Below are 18760 nucleotides of genomic sequence, written 5' to 3' on the forward strand. Positions count from 1 at the left end.
TATGTCCTAAGTTGCAGTTTCCAGGAACTTATCAACAACATTAGGTGAGGATTTATTGCATATGAATACTAGTCATCTTGGTTGGGACCGAGTTTCTCTTTTGTTTGAACACCGCTATGTACCAACACTGAGGAAATGCAAACATTGCTGGTTGAAATTTTTTTTAAATTAGCCATTTGAAAAAAGTGAATTTGAACCCACTGAATACATAATTTAACCCAAAGGTGACATACTTTCTTTTTAAGAATAACGAAATAATCAAACTAGCCTTCAGTATGAGAATTACAATTTGTATGATATCTGTCTTGGAACAACTTGAGTTGGCTCCTTATTAATCTAGCTTTGACATAGTGGTTTGTATTAAAAATGAAGTATCTACCTAATCCTCTATAATAAAAATTCATCATTTCCCACGATAGGTTTTTGAACTCTGGGTATTTTAAAGTGTATAAGAAAAACAAAGTAAGATATATTAAAGAGTATTATTTAACTTTAATGTATGCTTAAATAGATGACAATAGCCTCTTAGTTCATTAAAAGGTAGAGATTTTTATCTGATTCATTTTTGTTTCTCTCACAGCTTAAAGCACAGTTTTACAAATAGTCTATGCTCAATAAAAGTTAACTGAATTGATCTTAGTTTCAAAATAATTACTAGAAGACATACCCTTCTTGATAAATGTAAGCCAGTTTGTAACATAGGTTCTGAGACTTATTAGATGAGTCATTTAGGGTATTTATCATTTAACTGTCTTGATGGTAAAGAGTGTGATATATTAGTTGATGATATATCAACTAATAGTTGATAAATAGTGCGATAAGTAGTTTTATTCCCAGAGTTTGAAAGTCTCTTGGCTTGTAGTGGATACTCAACAAAGGCATCTGAACAAATTAATAGAGTTCAAGAGAAAGCAGAATTGGGCTGGGTTTTGAAGACAGGTAAGAGCTGATGTACCAGAATGAGAAAGACACCAAAATAGAGTGATGATTTGAAATGGAGGTATGGGTAGAGACAGAAATGTTGGAGAAGACAGCGGGGATCTCTGTTTTGGTGGCAGGTATGTATATAAGAGGAGTTCCTTCCAGAAGTGGGTTTGTGTTTTTATCTAATATGATTTTTAAAACCATCAACCAGCCCAGTAATAATGAACAGTAATGAATATGGGAGGTTTTTTTTTTTTTTAAAGACATATACAGTGAGGCTGCCTTTGTTATGCAAGAAGAGGAAATGTCCCTGATGCCCGTAATTAGGCAGTATATCTGAAAGTGGCAGGATACAGTTGATTCCTTTCCTTGGACAAAGGGAAACAATTAACTAGCCCTCCCAGTAACACATGACTCTCAACTGGATAAACTTTCTACTTCCTGCATGATGTGATTGGCTGAGATCATATCAATCCAGTGATCTTCAGTCAAATAATCACGTCAGCCATTTCCCACTATTCCATAGTGTTATGTGCCTACTGTGGACACTTTAGAAGATCATGTGTAGCTGTTTTAACCTTAGAGCCAATTTGTTTATCATGTTTTTTAACTGCTCTGGTGAGGATGTAACCATATTTGCGATTCCCAACTTCTCTGAGGTGATTCGAGAACAAATAAGACAGGACTGAAAAAACTTTTCTTAGGGCCTCATTTTATTCCTCTTTCCCTTTCCCATTCTCTTGCCAGTCTGTTTCCCTCTACTTTTCTTCCCCGGTTTCTATCTAATTCTCCACATATCCTAAGACATTTGGTATTCAGTGTTCCAAATTGATACTTATTTTTTATGTAAGAAGTTCAATCTTTTCTTTTTAAGTTTATTTAAAGAATTTGGCTGGTTCCAATGTCTTGTTGGGCTGTAGGCTTGTTTCTTTTGAGTGTGTTGTGCTGGGGGTGATTTCTGTCTGAGATTCATTTCAGCTGATGAGGGAAGTAAAAATGGCAATGAGTTTGAATATATTTTTAATATATAATCTTTTATTTTGATTGCAGCTTTGACAGAATTGCATTTTTAAAATCTTTCCTTTATAGGGCCAAGATAGAGCAGAGGAAAAACAGCTTCATAAGAAAGCATCCAAAAATGCATAGATGGCCTTATCATTTTGAGAGAGTCAAACTGGCCCAGTATTCCTTCTTTGTCTGGTTTCTATTAAAGCCATTAATGGATTCAGAGCACTGCACTTTCTGTCTATCTTCCTAAAGATGTAAACCCCAGTAGCATCAGAATCATATGAATAGGCCTGTATGTACTGATAAGCAATTATCACTGGGGTAAAAGGAATAACGATAAGGTCTAGGCCTATCACAGGGCAAAGACATTAAGATTTATTTCCAGTGTTATCAGGAGAGCTTTGCTTCCCATGCAAAGCTCCTTCTGGAAGAAAAAAAAAAAAAGATGGAGAAAAGCATAAGGGGAGATTATATTTCTTGCAAACATTTATCAATCAAAACAAACTCTGAATGTGAAATTGAAACACAATCACAAAGTCAATTTTAAATGGGGAAAAGAGCCACAGAAAACATGGGCCTTCTGAGGATTAAAAAGAAATGCTTACCTAAGATTTAAAAAATCCTTACCAGAGATCACAATAGTGGGGCTATCAGAGGGAGGAATAGTGGAGATTGCCTTTATAAATGATTTGGGATTGAAATAATTTATATGGCTTGTATTCAGCCACTGAGAGCAAGATGGAAAATTTATAGAACTGTATAAAATGCCTTGCATTAGATGAGAACTATAAAAAATAGAACACAAGCTCAACTCCAGGGACACAGAATTTTTTTTATTATGAAATCTAGGTTGGCCATGGAATGTAATTTTAATCATGAACTCAATGATGATGCATATTAATTCCAAGCCAACCCTTTTAACCATGGCATATTTTGCTCCAGTAGGACTATGATAATCTCTCAAGGATAGATGAAAACTCTATTAGGGAACACTTCTCACTACATGTCCTTTCTTAAGGCATCCTCTCAGAAATAAAAATTTTAAGGAGTCAGTCAGCTGAGGAGCTATCTAGCAGATCATGGCATGCTAAAATGATGTATCGTACATTAACCTCAGTGTTGCCGTATCTCAGAAATGCCTTCCACTAAAACTGAAGAGCAATACCTAACAAATGTTTATGGTTAAACAAGTGTAGAGTGCAGCTAATCCGCATATACTGAGCTAGTCTAATTCATTATATCTATTCATGTAACAATTATTTATTGAACACCACCTAGTATGTGTTAGGCACCAGACTAAGTACTAGGGATGCTTCTGATCTGGACTCTTGTGACTAGCAATGGGGCAATCTTGTGTTTCACTAGTCTGCTAGTTTGCTTTTAAACTGTTTTATAAAGCTAGTATCTCCTCTTTAAAACAAAATCACTTATGCAGCATAGAATAGATTTGTACAGATAGAAAAACTCAGAGGCAGTCATCTAGCCCAACTCCGTAATATAAGAAAAAGTTCTATAGTCTATTGTTGACAGCCTCATAGTGCACGTTACAAAGTGGCCCCAAACCCAGGAAATGGTGATATGTACAATTAGTAACAGACACTTTGGGAGAGTCATTTATAGAATAGAAAACAATTGCATGGTAGAAGAGGAGGAGAGGAGGAGAGGAGGAGAGGAGGAGAGGAGGAAAGACAAAAAGCGCTACACATAATGAAAACTGAGAAACAGTCCAGTACCAAGTAAAGGCTTCCTAGCAGAAGTTACTATTTTACTACTCCAAAAATGAACAGTAAACCTGACTGTGAAAATGTCCTTTTAATTGTTTTATCCACTAAGATGACCTCACTTATCTTTGTTTCTGAAGCATTAAAATGGCTCTATTGATAATTAAAATAAAATGGTTATGGTGAACCCTCTCAGTCACCAGATGCCCAGACAAATAGAACGAAACATTGGAGAAAATATAATGGGATTATTTCTATCAGTTTTACAGATAATTCCATCAAACGGACTCTCATACCTTGGAGCTGCAGAACCATCATTGGTTTCCTAAATGTTATTTTTTATTTTCATAATAATCATCTGACCGTTGGATGACAAACATACCAATTTTTATGCTACAGGGAGAACACGTAAGTGACCTGGTGAAAGTCACAAAATAAATCAAGATTACGGACTACATTTTTCTGGCTCCTGGCTTGGTTTTCTTTCCATTTTACCAAGGTATCACTCATAAGCAGTCTAATGTTCAAAAAGTTCAGCAGGTGAGCTCTTCCTCTGCTCATGACAGCATTCATGTGGCATCTTCCACCGAGCTTGGATGGTAAAGATGACCAGTGCATGTTTACTGAATGGTTACTTTTTGTTGAAATCAGGGGCTTTTGTTATATGTCCTAATGGAGCTCCCCGTCTTACATCGTTTGTCATCAGAATCTCCTTCACTTTCAGGAGAGGTCTGCAAAGGTGAGTGGGTTTTCCATGAAAAGTCATAAAGTAGGGAGAAACTCAAAGATTATGTTGCTGAGTTGCAAACTAATGGAAAATATTAAAGGCTAATATGATTCTGTTATGTTTCTCAGCCTTCTGGCATTTATTCCTGTCATAACTTGTGTGTTAAAAAATATACATCTGTTAATAAAGATGATATCTATAAAATATAATGTGTAAAAACTAGGAGGCACAGCTGTATCCTTCTTAAATCACAGTGAACATATCCATTAAATGTAACTCCACTCTTACAACTTCTATTCACCATTGCACTGAAGCTTCTACTCAAGACAGTTACAGAAGAAAAAAAGGGAGACTCCCAGATTGTAAAGGAAGAATTAAAAATCTTTTTGTTGATGACATATTATATATAAAAAATCTAAAATAATCCACTAAAAATTATTAGAACTAAATGAGTTTAGCAAGATTTCAGAATACAAGATCAACATAAATATATAAACACTGAATGTACTTGAATGACCAATCTGAAAATGAAATTTAAAAAAATTTCAATTTCCAATAGCATGAAGAAGAATAAGATACTCAGAACTAAGTTTAAAGACCAAAGTATATGGAAATATATCACATTCACCTATTGGAAGGTTTAATACTGTTAAGATGACAGTGCCCCACCAAAGTGATTTGCAGATTTAATGTAATACATATCAAAATCATGATTTTTTGCAGAAATAGAAAAGCTGATTTAAATTTCATAAAGAATTATAAGGAACCCAAGGTGCCAAAACAATTTTGAGAAAGAAGAATACATTTGGATTATTCACACTTCCCGATTTCAAAATTTACTGTAAAGCAATAGTAATCAAAACAGTGTGGTACTGACATTAGGACAGACATATAGACTAATGGAATAGAATTGAGAGTCTAGAAATAAATTTATTGTTTTTTGACACATAATTGAAAGGGAAAACAGTTTTGTTTCAACATATGGTGCTGAGAAAAATGGATATCCATATGCAAAAGAATAAAGTTGAACCCCTACTTCAAACTATACACACACAAAAAATTAACTCAAAATGAGTCATACACACAAACTATAAGGCTCTTAGAAGAAAACACAGGCATAAATCTTCACGATCCTGGGTTAGCTAAGACGTTCTTAGGTACAATATCAAAAACACAAGTGATGAAAAAAAAAGATAAAATGGGCTCTATCAAAATGAAAACTAGAGATGCAAATACAATTAAGAAAATGAATAGTCAACCCACAGAATGCAATTAAACATTTGTAAATTATAAATACATAATAAAAACTTGTAACAATATATATAGAACTTTTATAACTCAATAATAAAATAACCCAATTAAGAATAGGCAAAAGATCTGGATAGATGTCTCCCAAGAAGATTTAAAAATGACTACTAAACACATGAAAAAAATATTCAACATCATTAGCCATCAGGGAAAGACAAGTCAAAGCCACAATGAAATACTACTTCACATCTGCTAGATGGTTACAATAAAAAAGACAGATAGCAACAAGTGTTGACAATGATATGGAGACATGGGGACTCATATTGCTGGTGGAAATGTAAAATGGTGCAGCCTCTTTGAGAAAGTTTGGCAGTTTCTCAAAAAGTTACTATGGTAACATAGGTGTACCACATAACCCAGCACTTCTATTCCTGGGTACATACTCAAGAGAAGTAACAATAAATATCTGTACAAAAACCTGCATGTGAATATTCATAGCACCATTTTTCATAATAGCCAAAAAGTAGAAACTTCCAAATGTCCATAAACTGATGAATGGACAAAATGTGTTATCCATATCATCATAAACTGATGAATGGATGAGTTATCCATATCTTATCCTTTGACAATAAAAGTGAATGAAGTACTGATACATGCTACAATTGGAATGAATCTTGATATCATTATGAAAAGTGAAAAAGGTCATTCATAAAAGATCACATATTACATGATTCCAGTTATATAAAATGTCCAGAGGAAGCAGAAAGTGTACATCATTGTGAATATTCTAAAAACCACTGAATTGTACACCTGTGTATCTTTAAATTTTAGCAATAAATGTTGTAATTAAAAAGAAAATTTAAGTATAACTGATTTACATAGAGATAGTTTGAGTTGTAACAGCATTGAGTCAGCATGACTCTGCCCTAATATAGTTTGTAACCTAGACACCTGGACACTGAGATCTCACTCTGGGCCCCTTTCCTCACCGATATTATACCACTTGTTTTTTCAAGCATTATAATCCCTCCCTTTTGCTCCGAATAAAATCTTACATGGAAGCTCAATGTATAATGCAGAGAAAAGCCCTGTTTTTCTGATTCAAATAGGGATGGAGGTTCTAGATCCTACCCAGTCAGGCTTATTTTCCAAGTTGCTCCCTGCAATATCCTCAAATAGCCACAGAACACCATGGACTCAGCAGCATTCCCTAGAAATACTGTTTTAAAATCAATCAAGGCTGGACACAGTGGCTTACACCTATAATCTCAGCACTTTGGGAGGCAGAGGTGGGAGGATTGCTCAAGGCCAGGAGTTCAAGAGCAGCCTGGGGAATATCGTGAGAACCTGCCACTCCAGAAAAAAAAAAAATTTTTTTTTAAATTAGCAGGAATGGTGGCACATGCCTGTAGTCCCAGCTACCGGGGAGGCTGAGGTGGGAGGATGATCTCCTGACCCAGGAATTCGAGGCTGCAGTGAGCCATGATCAGGTTCCAGCCTGGATGACAGACTGCCTCTAAAATAAGATAAAGCCAAATGGGTTTAAAGGTACCTTCCAATCTTATCATCCACAGCTTATCACCATGTGGTTTAGCAGTCAAGTAAGTACAACAACATAGGGAACAAAAAAATAGGTGGGTGAAATTGAGCGACATTACATTAGTAAACTGGTCTAGGGAAAGGGGATGCGAGTAGAGAAGGGTTTGAGAGAATGAGAAATAAAGTCAAATATAAGAGGCCAGGTCAAATTGATTTTTAAAGTCAGCAGTAAGGAATGAAGGCTGAATTTCTGTGACATGACAATTCTGGTGCCAGCAATTTTTTTTTTTTTTTTTTTTTTTTTTTTTTTTTAAATCGTAGGGAGGGAAATAATGTTTGTTTGGAAAAATTCCTTTACAGGTTTTTTTTTTTTTTTTTTTTTTTTTTTTTTTTTTTTTTTTTTTAGGAGTAGAAGGTAAGACAGGTCTGGATATTTGGAGAAAAGGAATCAAATACTGTGTACATCGTTTTGCATTAGGAAATAGCAAGAATAGAGAGTACGGGGTGCAGGGGAAAGAGTCAACATGCCTCACTTAGGAACATGGAAGAATAGTTGAATAACTTTTAAGGACAGTAAGCAATTTGAATTTATGTGATATAAACCCCTCTTCATTGTCCTCAAATCTTGACTTCAGTGTGCTGCACACTCAAATATATGGTACTTTAGCAGTAGAAGGTCAGGCAGATGGGTGAAGTTATATGGGCCACTTTTCTACTCCATTTCATTAAAAGTGATGGAATTTTATTTGATGTACATGTTAGTTAGAAGCTTTTAGGACCATAGGGATTGCTGAGTTCTGTGCATTTTCATCTTACTGCAGAGTTTAAATACCCTAAGTGTGGTCACAAACTGTGAGAAACCCTCAGGCTAAGCATTTCTAATGTTATTCCTGGCAAGAGAAGTGGCCTGATAAGGAAGATGCCTCCTGCAGTGGACAGTCAAGAAGACACAGGCAGGGCATGAACTCAGATCCACAGGTATGCCACCAACTGCCCTGCATGTCAAAGGGAATGTTGGTTTCAGCTGTTAACCCCAAGCCTCTGAAGGACAGTTACATTGTGTGGGTCATTCTTATAACCAGGATTAACGAATGTATTTCTTCATCTATGGTGCAGTGGAACTTGGTGATTATGTTCTTTTGCCAGCTTTGTGTCAGTACAATCACACCTTTATTTTTCCCCACAAGAGTTGGTTTAGGACTTTATAAAAGGGAATGAGACTCCTCTTACCACCGAGCAAAATTGCCTTCTCTTTCATTTTGCCCACCACAGGGTAGTGGTTGGGAAGAGTGGAGGGAAAGGGAAACTGAGAAGCATGGATAAGGTCGCATACATGTGAACCACACATGGCGAGGATGTGAAGGTGGAGAGGAGCTGGTCTCATGTGGACTTTATGCCTTCCCCACTTGCGAGAGAATGGAGAGTTTGAAAAGATTCTGGCTTACCTTGCTTTTTTGCATGTGGCCAAAAGGGTTATAAGGCTCCTCATGATTTCCACTCAAGGGTAAAAAATGTTAATCAAAGTCACAGTCTTCTAGGTTCTAACCTTCTCTAATGCCTTTTCTCTACTGTCTCTACTGCCAAGGGCCATTCAAGGGCAGTGAGAGGAGTGTGATGCTAATCATAGTTTTATAAGATGTAGTCTGACTTTCTGTTCCTGAAATAATCCCTTCAAGCCACCAGCCCCTTCTTTACTCACCCTACTTTTCTGATTGGCAATCCCTCCATACTGTCTGGCCAAGACACTTTACTCCAGAAGCCATTAATCTACCATCAGTTATTTTATTTCTTCTTTTTTCTCTTTTTTCTTTTATTATACTTTAAGTTCTAGGGTACATGTGTATAATGTGCAGGTTACATATGTATACTTGTGCCATGTTGGTGTGCTGCACCCATCAACTCGTCAGCACCCATCAACGCGTCATTTACATCAGGTATAACTCCCAATGCAATCCCTCCCCCCTCCCCATGATAGGCCCCGGTGTGTGATGTTCCCCCCTTCCCAAGTCCAAGTGATCTCATTGTTCAGTTCCCACCTATGAGTGAGAACATGTGGGGTTTGGTTTTCTGTTCTTGCGATAGTTTGCTGAGAATGATGGTTTCCAGCTGCATCCATGTCCCTACAAAGGACACAAACTCATCCTTTTTTATGGCTGCATAGTATTCCATGGTGTATATGTGCCATTATTTTCTTAATCCAGTCTGTCACTGATGGACATTTGGGTTGATTCCAAGTCTTTGCTATTGTGAATAGTGCCACAATAAACATACGTGTGCATGTGTCTTTATAGCAGCATGATTTATAATCCTTTGGGTATATACCCAGTAGTGGGGATGGCTGGGTCATATGGTACTTCTAGTTCTAGATCCTTGAGGAATCGCCATACTGTTTTCCATAATGGTTGAACTAGTTTACAATCCCACCAACAGTGTAAAAGTGTTCCTATTTCTCCACATCCTCTCCAGCACCTGTTTCCTGACTTTTTAATGATTGCCATTCTAACTGGTGTGAGATGGTATCTCATTGTGGTTTTGATTTGCATTTCTCTGATGGCCAGTGATGATGAGCATTTTTTCATGTGTCTACCATCAGTTATTTTAGTTGGGGTTTGTGACTTTCTCAAGATGCTCATTTTTGCTCACAGCTGCCACCTCCCTGGGCAACTCCCAGTTACAGTCCCAAGGAGCCTACTTTTTCTTCCCCTTTATGATACCTCCATTCAAAAACTGTCCATCTGAAATTGACTATTAAAAGAAACATCACCTTCTCTAAATTCCTGTTGTTTGTTCTCCATCTTTGGAAAGCATCAGAATCACTTGCAGGGCTTAAGATAGATTCCCGAGCTCCACCCTGATACTGATTGTGGAATGACAAAGAATGCTGCCTGACACTGTTTTTCTAACAACTTCTCCAGTAATACTGATGTTGCTGGTCTAGGGTTAGGATGTTGAGAACTACTGCTTTATGCATTTTAAACCTACAAAATGTTGCAATGATGTTTTAGCATAGGGTACCCTGGGTGTATTTTCTGAGCACTGGGTCCTCCAGTAACAATCATATTTTTAGGGATGATGAAAGACATTTTGACACATAGAATTCCCTATTTCTACCTTCCACTTCTGATCATCTTATTTCTTTTTCTTCTCCTTTATATATATATTTTAAATTCTTCACTTTTATTCTCCTTTTCCTCCTGTCCCAAGCCTGCCTTAGAAGAGTCTCATGATCCAGATGACTGTAATATATAATAGGAGTAGTGTGAGAAAGAAGCCCAAAGGTAAAAGGAATCTGCTCATCTGCTATACTCAGGGAAATCTCGTTGTTGTTAAACTAGTGTTGTCTCTCCTTCCTCTAGCATAGTTATTCAGGAATCAATCAAAATTATCCAAATATCCTGCAAAAATTTGGCTTAAAACTTTTATCAGTATTTTCAACAATTGTCAAATGCTCTTGTACAGAGGAATGTGGCAAAGACGGGTAGTGAATGAGAAGAAGCTGATGGTAAGTAGCTCTACTTTTAGTTTCTTATTGTCTACAATGGCTCTCCATCTTGAAGCCTGAGCTTTGCTTTATGGTTGGTTCCTGGCTTGCTAATAAGGCACAGATGTTTCCCACAAAGAAGGGATTTCTGATTTTTTTTTTTTTCCTATACCCCTACTTTCTACTTGGAGTTGGAAATCAATAAGTTCAAGGGAATGTATTACTTTTATCCTCTTAGCACATAAAATTGGAAGATGATAGGGTTTTAACTAGTTGTCAGATTGTTAGGTGAAAGGATATTTCTGGCTAAAGACTGGGGCTTTCATTGCCCTTACTTTCTTTTCAGTTCCTTCTTCAGTTCCTAGAAATGAAACTAGTTACATTGCTAAAGTGAAGAGGTACATGCTCTGGTATTTTTGCAGTGAAGTTCTTCAGGCCCCGACCCCTCTTCTCAAGCCCAGATGTCAATCATTTCTAGCATGTACAGCCTTTTTTTGCCACCACTATGTAGGATTTGGTTACCACTCAGAAATTATGGCAAGTTAATCTGCAGGCCTTATTAAATAATTCTTAGAAACACATGAACACAGTTGGTGTGCTCGAGCATTTGGAAAATTATTCTTTAGAATTAGCCCACTGAGCTGGAAGAAAATAAAGAACACTTACCAAAGGGAAAAAAATGACAAAAAATTCTAATGACTAATGGTTTTTAATTATAATTACATAATAGTCTCTTGATACAAGTGCTACTCATTGTTTTGATAATTCACTAATCCATTAGGCCTCTCCATACATATGCAAGTACCTAGATTAGAAAAAAGAATAAGATTATGTAATTGCACTCAAGTGCCTTAAATTAGATCAATTCAATGGCACTCTTAACCATCCTACTATTAGCAAATGCTGAGAATATGAGAAATGATAAGCAGCTTCCAACTGATATACTAGATAATTGTCTTATCCTGGATTAAAAAAAGTAAAATTTAACAAAGGTAACATTTAGTTTATAGTAACTTTTAAATTTATGATGATTTATGCATAGTGCTGCCATAAACATTCATCTACTAGTTTTTATGTAGACACAAGTTTTTATTTCCCTTGGACATACTCCTAGGAGTTGAGCCACAAAGTAATTATATTTTGTGATGGTCTGACCTTGAAGGGCCCACATAAGATAATTCTGTGTTGGTGGTTATAAGAATCTAGGTATATGTTAGTCCTCATAGAACTGTACACCAAAAAAGTGACTACTACCTCATGCAAATTAATTTTAATAATTTAGAAAACTCTCCAAATAATCTGTATAGATTTATAAATTGCATCAAACTAATTATTACATGGAACATTAAGATGCTTCTAGTGCTTCAAAAAACTAAAATTTGTACAAAAATATGGTGATAAACAAAATAGTTCCCGAAGTCAATGATTTTTAGTGGGTAAAGTTACATATCACATATACCAAAGTTATATCTCAAATTGAATGTCAAGAGAACTGGAAATTCTTTGATCCAAAAGGCAACCAGGTTGTCCATGCTACTCTAAGTCCTTATCCAAGATCCTTTAACAAAATGGAAATATATTAGTGCGAAGTAATTCTTGGATACAAGCTGGGATAGCAAGTTCCTCTTATTAAACCTACCGATTTCATTCTCCTGTTCTCACAAGGTTTAGCCAAGGCAGGTCTTACATTACAAATTTCTTGTAGGATTGAGAAAAGGTTCCACTTCTATACATGGAGCCTACACATTTATCCAATGGAGAATTGTTAAAAAGTTTTGTTATAAAAATGCATAGAACACACACATAGGACAATAATGTATTGAGAAATTTCAGTTAAATTATAATTTTTACTGTCAAACCCACAAATAAATCATCAACGTAAGAATTCTGAGGTTCAATGTTTAAATAACATAAGTAAATTAGTAATCTTCCCTCTATGTTTAAATTCCATGTTTAACATTGTCTGGAAAAATTTATGTCAATGTTACTTGTGATATTTTCAATTTTAAAAGCAATTATTACATTAGGAACATAGGTTTTGGAAAGAATCACAGCTAATGTCCATGGAAAGGGCAAGATGCCAAGGATAGTTCTGTTTTTAACAAAGTAAGTTAGAATGTACGTCATGACCAACTAATAAATCACAAAACTAGAGCTATCTTTGTCCCTTTTCTACCGTCAAAACAACCTGAGACTCAGATGATAATCCCAGTTTACCTTAATGTTAAGAATTTTTAGTTATTTGTTCATTTTACAAATATATATTGGATAAAACTATGCACCCTGAACTGTGCTGAATGTTTCAGATGCAATGGAGAACAAAACACTTGAACTCTGATTTACAAGAGGAGACCAAATAATCACACAAATACTTCATGAGAAACTGCTAGCCATTATGAAGGAAAAGTAAAAGGGACAAAAAAAAAAATCTCAGGGATATATTAAGGAAATGTATCTATTCTGAAGTTTAATCGAGGCTTCCCTTGGGGAAGTAGCATTTTGATCCAAATTTTGTGACCAATGACCTGCATTTCCTGATTCCAATTTCTTTTCCCTACTCGTTCCAGCTAATATCCAAGAATAATCTCAGGGTAATTGCTTAGGTTCCAAATGGGACCTAAAATTACATTAAAACCTGGCAGTAGATATAATGGCAGTGGCCTATGTGGGACTCTGAGCACACGCTTGGCATTATGTCCAGGGTTTCTGTTGCAGTTCCCACCACTTCCAAATATTTAGGTCAGACTATCTGAGGTACAACATGAGCTGCAAACCCTTTTATCTTTCTAGGATATTTTTATCCCTTGAAAGTCTGAGTTCTTACATGAATTTAATATTATCAAGAAATAGGAAGGAGAACTGTATCTGACAAATATGACGTTTCAAGTCAGGGTCAGAAGTTCTTATATTAACAAAGACAAATTTCTCACAGAAATAACAAAAACTCCTAAGAGACTACTATGAACACCTCTATGCACACAAGCTGAAAAATCTAGAAGAAATGGATAAATCTCTGGAAATATACAATTTCCCATAACTGAACCAGGAAGAAATTGAATCCCCAAAGAGTTCCAAAATTAAACCAGTTAAAAAAAAAAAAAGCCTACCAACCCACAAAAAGTCCAGAACCAGACAGACTCACAGTTGAATTCTACCACATGTATAAAGAGCTGGTATCAATCCTACAGAAAATAGTCCAAAAAATTGAGGAGGAAAGACTTCTCCTTAACTCATTCTATGAAATCAGCATCATCCTGACACCAAAACTTAGTGGAGACACAACACCACCACCACCACAACTTCAGGCCAATATCCTCGATGAACATAGATGGAAAAGTCCTCAACAAAATACTAGCAAACCAAAACCAGCAGCATATAAAAAAACTAATTCACCACGATCAAGTAGGCTTTATCCCTGGGATGCAATGTTGGTTCAACATACATAAATCAATAAATGTGATTCACCACATAAACAGAGCTAAAAACAAAAACCACATGATCATTTCAATAGATGCAGAAAAGGCTTTTTGATAAAAGTCAACATCCCTTCATGTTAAAAACTCTAGAACTAGGCATTGAAGGAACACACTTCAAAACAATAAGAGCCATCTATGACAAACCCACAGCCAATATCATACTGAACAGGCAAAAGCTGGAAACATTCTCCTTGGGAACTAGACCACCACAAGAATGCCCTTTCACCACTCCTATGCAACATAGTACTGGAAGCCCTAGCCAGAGCAATTAGGCAAGAGAAAGAAATAAAAGGCATGCAAATAGGAAGAAAGGAAATAAAGTATCCCTGTTTGCAGACATTATGATTGTATAACCTAGAAAACACCATAGTGTCTGCCCAAAAGCTCCTTGGTCTGATAAATTCAGCAAAATTTCAGGATACAAAAATCAATGTACATAAAACAGTAGATCATAAATCAATATATAAAAACTGTAGTACTTCTATATATCGGCAACATCCAAGCTGAGAGTCAAATCAAGAACACAATCCCATAAGCAACACACAGTAAAATACCTAGGAATACAGCTAACCAGGGAGGTTGAAAGATCTCTACAACGAGAACCACAAAACACTGCTTAAAGAAATCAGAGATGACACAAATTGGAAAACATTCCATGCTCATGGATAGGAAGAATCAATATTGTAATAATGGCCATACTGCCCAAAGCAGTATGATTCAATGCTATTCCTATCAAACTACCAATAACATTCTTCTCAGAATTGGAAAAAATTATTTTAAAATTCATATGGAAACAAAAAACAGCTTAAATAGCCAAGGCAGTCCTAAGCATAAAGAACAAAGCTGGAAGCATAACACTACCTGACTTCAAGCTATACTACAAATCCACAGTAACCAAAACAGCATGGTATTGGAACAGAAACAGACCCATAGACCAATGAAACAGAATAGAGAGCCTGGAAATAATGCCATATGCCTACAATCATCTGATCTTTGACAAAGTCAACAAAAGCAAGCAATGGGGAAAGGGATACCTAGTCAATAAATGGTGCTGTGCTGACTGGCTAGCCATATGCAGAAAATTGAGACTGGACCCCTTCCTTACACCATATACAAAAATTAACACAAGATCAATTAAAGACTTAACCATATAACCTAAAGCTATAAAAATCCCAGAGGAAAACCTAGAAAATACCATTCTGGACACAGGTCCTGACAAAGATTTCATGATGAAGATGCCAAAAGCAATTTCAACAATAACAAAAATTGACAAATGGGATCTAATTAAACTGAAGCACTTCTGCACAGTGATACAGAATGAAATACATTCTCCCATACAGAATCAGAATATATTTGCAAACTATGCATCCAACAAAGGTCTAATATCTAGATTCTAAGAAACTTAAATTAACAAGCAAAAAAAAAACTTCATTAAAAAGTAGAGAAAGGACACGAACAGATACTTTTCAGAAGACATACATGCAGCTAATAAGCATATAAAAAAATCAACATCACTAATCACTGGGGAAATGCAAATAAAAACCGCAATGAGTTACCATCTCATCAGTCGGAATGGCTATTACTAAAAAGTCAAAAAATCACAGATGAAGGCAAGGTTGCAGAGAAAAGGGGGCACTTACACATTGCTGGTGGGAATGTAAATTAGTTCAGCTACTAGAGAGAGCAGTGTGGTGATTTCTCAGGGAGCTTAAAACAGAATTACCATTTGACCCAGCAACCCATTATTGGGTATAATGCAAAGAAATACAAACTACTATAAAGACACATGCACACATATATTCATTGCAGCACTATTCACAATAGCAAGATGAGGAATCATATACACTATGGGATACTATGCAGCCTTAAAATAGAATAAGATCATGTCCTTTGCAGCAACATGAGTGGAGCTGGGGGCCATCATCCTAAATGAACTAACACAGGAACAGAAAACCAAATACTGCATATGTTCTCACTTATACACGGGAGCCAAACATTGAGTACACATGGACACTAGGAAGGGAAAAACAGACACTGAGGCCTACTTGAGAGTGTAGAAGGTGGGAGGAGGGGGACTGAAAAACCTACCTGTTGGGTGCTATGCTTATTACCTGGGTGATGAAATAATGTGTACAACCAAACCCCTGTGACATGCAGTTTGCTAATATAACAAAGCTACACATGTACTCCTGAACCTAAAGTTAAAAAAAAACAATCAGTTTCTAACTATGGGACCTAGGAGAATATATATTTTCCACTCCTTAGTAATGGATAGCAAACACATAATAAAAGCTCACCCCAACTAGTGAGCGCTGGGTAAGGAACCATGGAAAGAAACAAAGGAAGATTAGAACCCTGATTTGGTCTTTTGTTACTCTGGGGAAATACAAAACTCACCAATGAAACAAACTGAAGGCAGTGACAAAGAACATTGTAGGTAATAATACAATCAGGCTTTTAATGAGTAAAATTATAGTAAATAAAAAAAGTGGTCAGACACATCAGAATTTAGCAGTGTTTTAAGTGGCAGGGTCATGGCCTATTCCCAATTTATTCTTTTTGCTTGTCTATGGTTTCTGATTATTCTACCATTCTATTTTTTCATTAGGGATGTAAAAACTTTTTCTAAAAATAATGTATTATATTGCTTATCAAAATTCAGGGTTTAAGCCTCGGTTCTTTCACCAATTTAACCAACTTGCTGAGTAACCACCTTTCGCAAATCCCCCCTGCCTCCTAGACTCAAGTTCTTCCTACTTGTCAAATGAGGAGATGGGCCCGGTCTGTTTCCTAAACTTAGCCAATCTTCAGAATCCTTTCAGCCAACTGTTAAAAATAAAATCCCAAGAGCACCTGAAATCAGCCAAATGAGACACTCCAGAGAGAAGCCTGGGAAGATGTGTTTTACAAGTGCCCCCAGGTGATTGGTAGAAATAGCCAAGCTTGAGAAATGCTAGAGTAGATGATGCTTATGGTCACTTCCAGTTTGAATGGGCTATCTCTGCGTTAACCTTTAGCACATAGCATGCAATCCCTCTCTAAGTGGGAAAATGACTCTTGTTGGAACTGGGCAGGAGCACTCAGAGCACAGCCTTATGCTGGGCTTATACAATCAATTAGAAAATGTTGTTTGGGAAGCTGAGGAGGGCAGATCATTTGGGGTCAGGAGTTTGTGACCAGCCTAACCAATACGGTGAAACCTCGACTCTACTGAAAATACAAAAATTAGCCAGGTGTGGTGGCAGGCACCTGTAATCCCAGCTACTCAGGAGGCTGAAACATGAGAATCATTTTAACCTGGGTGGTGGAGGTTGCTGTGAGCCGAGATTGCACTACTGCACTCCAGCCTGGACAATGGAGTGAGACTTGTCTTATAGAAAAAAGAAAAAAAAAAGAAAATGTTACCCTACCCTCTGTTTCTATTTTGAGGAGATTGTAGAAAATTAGTATCATATCTTTCTTAAATCTTTGGTAGTATTCACCAGTGGAACCATCTGGGCCTGGTGCATTATTTTTTGAAAGGTAATTAGTTATTGATTCAACATCTGAAAGAGGTAAGCCAATTCAGATTTATCAATTTCTCCTTGTTTTGGTAGTTTATGTCTTTCTAGGATTTGGTCCACTTTAAGGTGTCAAAATTGCAGGAGTAGTTGCTTGTAGCATTTCCTTATCATTTAAACCTCCTTGGAATCTATAGTAATGACCCCTCTTGCATTTCTGATATTGGTAATTTGTGTATTTTCCTTATTATTTTTGGCTAGCCTGGCTAAAGATTTATCAGTTGTATTGATCATTTCAAAGAACCAGCTTTTGGTTTCATTGCTTTTCTTTATTGTTTTGTTTTCCATTGCATTGATTTTTGCTCTAAATTTTTTATTATTTCTTTTCTTCTGTTGCTTTAGGCTTAACTTGCTCTTTTTAAATTTCCTATAGTGGAAGCTTAAATTATTTAGATATTTTTTCTAATATATGCACTTGATGCTACAAAATATTTCTAAGGACTGATTTTTCTGTATCATACATTTTAATAAGTAGTATTTTCATTTTCATTTAGTTCAAAATATTTTAAGTTATTCTTCAGAGTTCTTTGACCCATGGTGTTATGTACAAGTGTCTTGAGATTTTCTAGCTGTCTGTTATTGATTTCTACTTTAATCCTATTGTAATCTAAGAACATTGTATGATTCTTAAAGTTTTTGAGGTGTTTTATGGCCCACAGTGTGGTCTATTTTGGTGAATGCTCCATGTGAGTATCAGAAGAATGTATATTTTCCTGTTGCTGGATGGCATGTTCTATAAATGTCAATTAATTTGATTGGTAGTGCTGTTTGGGTCAACTATATCATTATTGATTTTCTGCCTGCTTATCAATTATTAAAACAGAGCTGTTAAAGTTTCCAAACAATAGTGAATTTGTCCATTTCTCCTTGGAATTTTATCAGCTTTGCCTCTTATTTTGATGCTTTATAGTTAGGTACACATACATTTTGGATTGTTACGTACTCTTGGAGAACTGACCTATTTATGTCATGCTTTTTAATCCCAGATAATTTTCCTTGTTCTGAAGTCAATTTTGTTTAATACATTACTTCTGCTTTCTTTTGATTAGTATGAGCACAGTAAAATTTTTTCCATC

At 36.1% G+C, this 18760-nt stretch overlaps 1 protein-coding gene across 1 annotated transcript in view; it reads right to left on the reverse strand.

The window, feature by feature from the left end:
* LINGO2 (leucine rich repeat and Ig domain containing 2) overlaps positions 1-18760 on the reverse strand; it is a 329593-nt gene that overhangs the window by 61332 nt on the left and 249501 nt on the right. The gene's annotated exons all lie outside the window — the stretch shown is intronic.

This window comes from Chlorocebus sabaeus, chromosome 12 (assembly GCF_047675955.1).
Source record: "Chlorocebus sabaeus isolate Y175 chromosome 12, mChlSab1.0.hap1, whole genome shotgun sequence".
Taxonomy (NCBI): domain Eukaryota; kingdom Metazoa; phylum Chordata; class Mammalia; order Primates; family Cercopithecidae; genus Chlorocebus; species Chlorocebus sabaeus.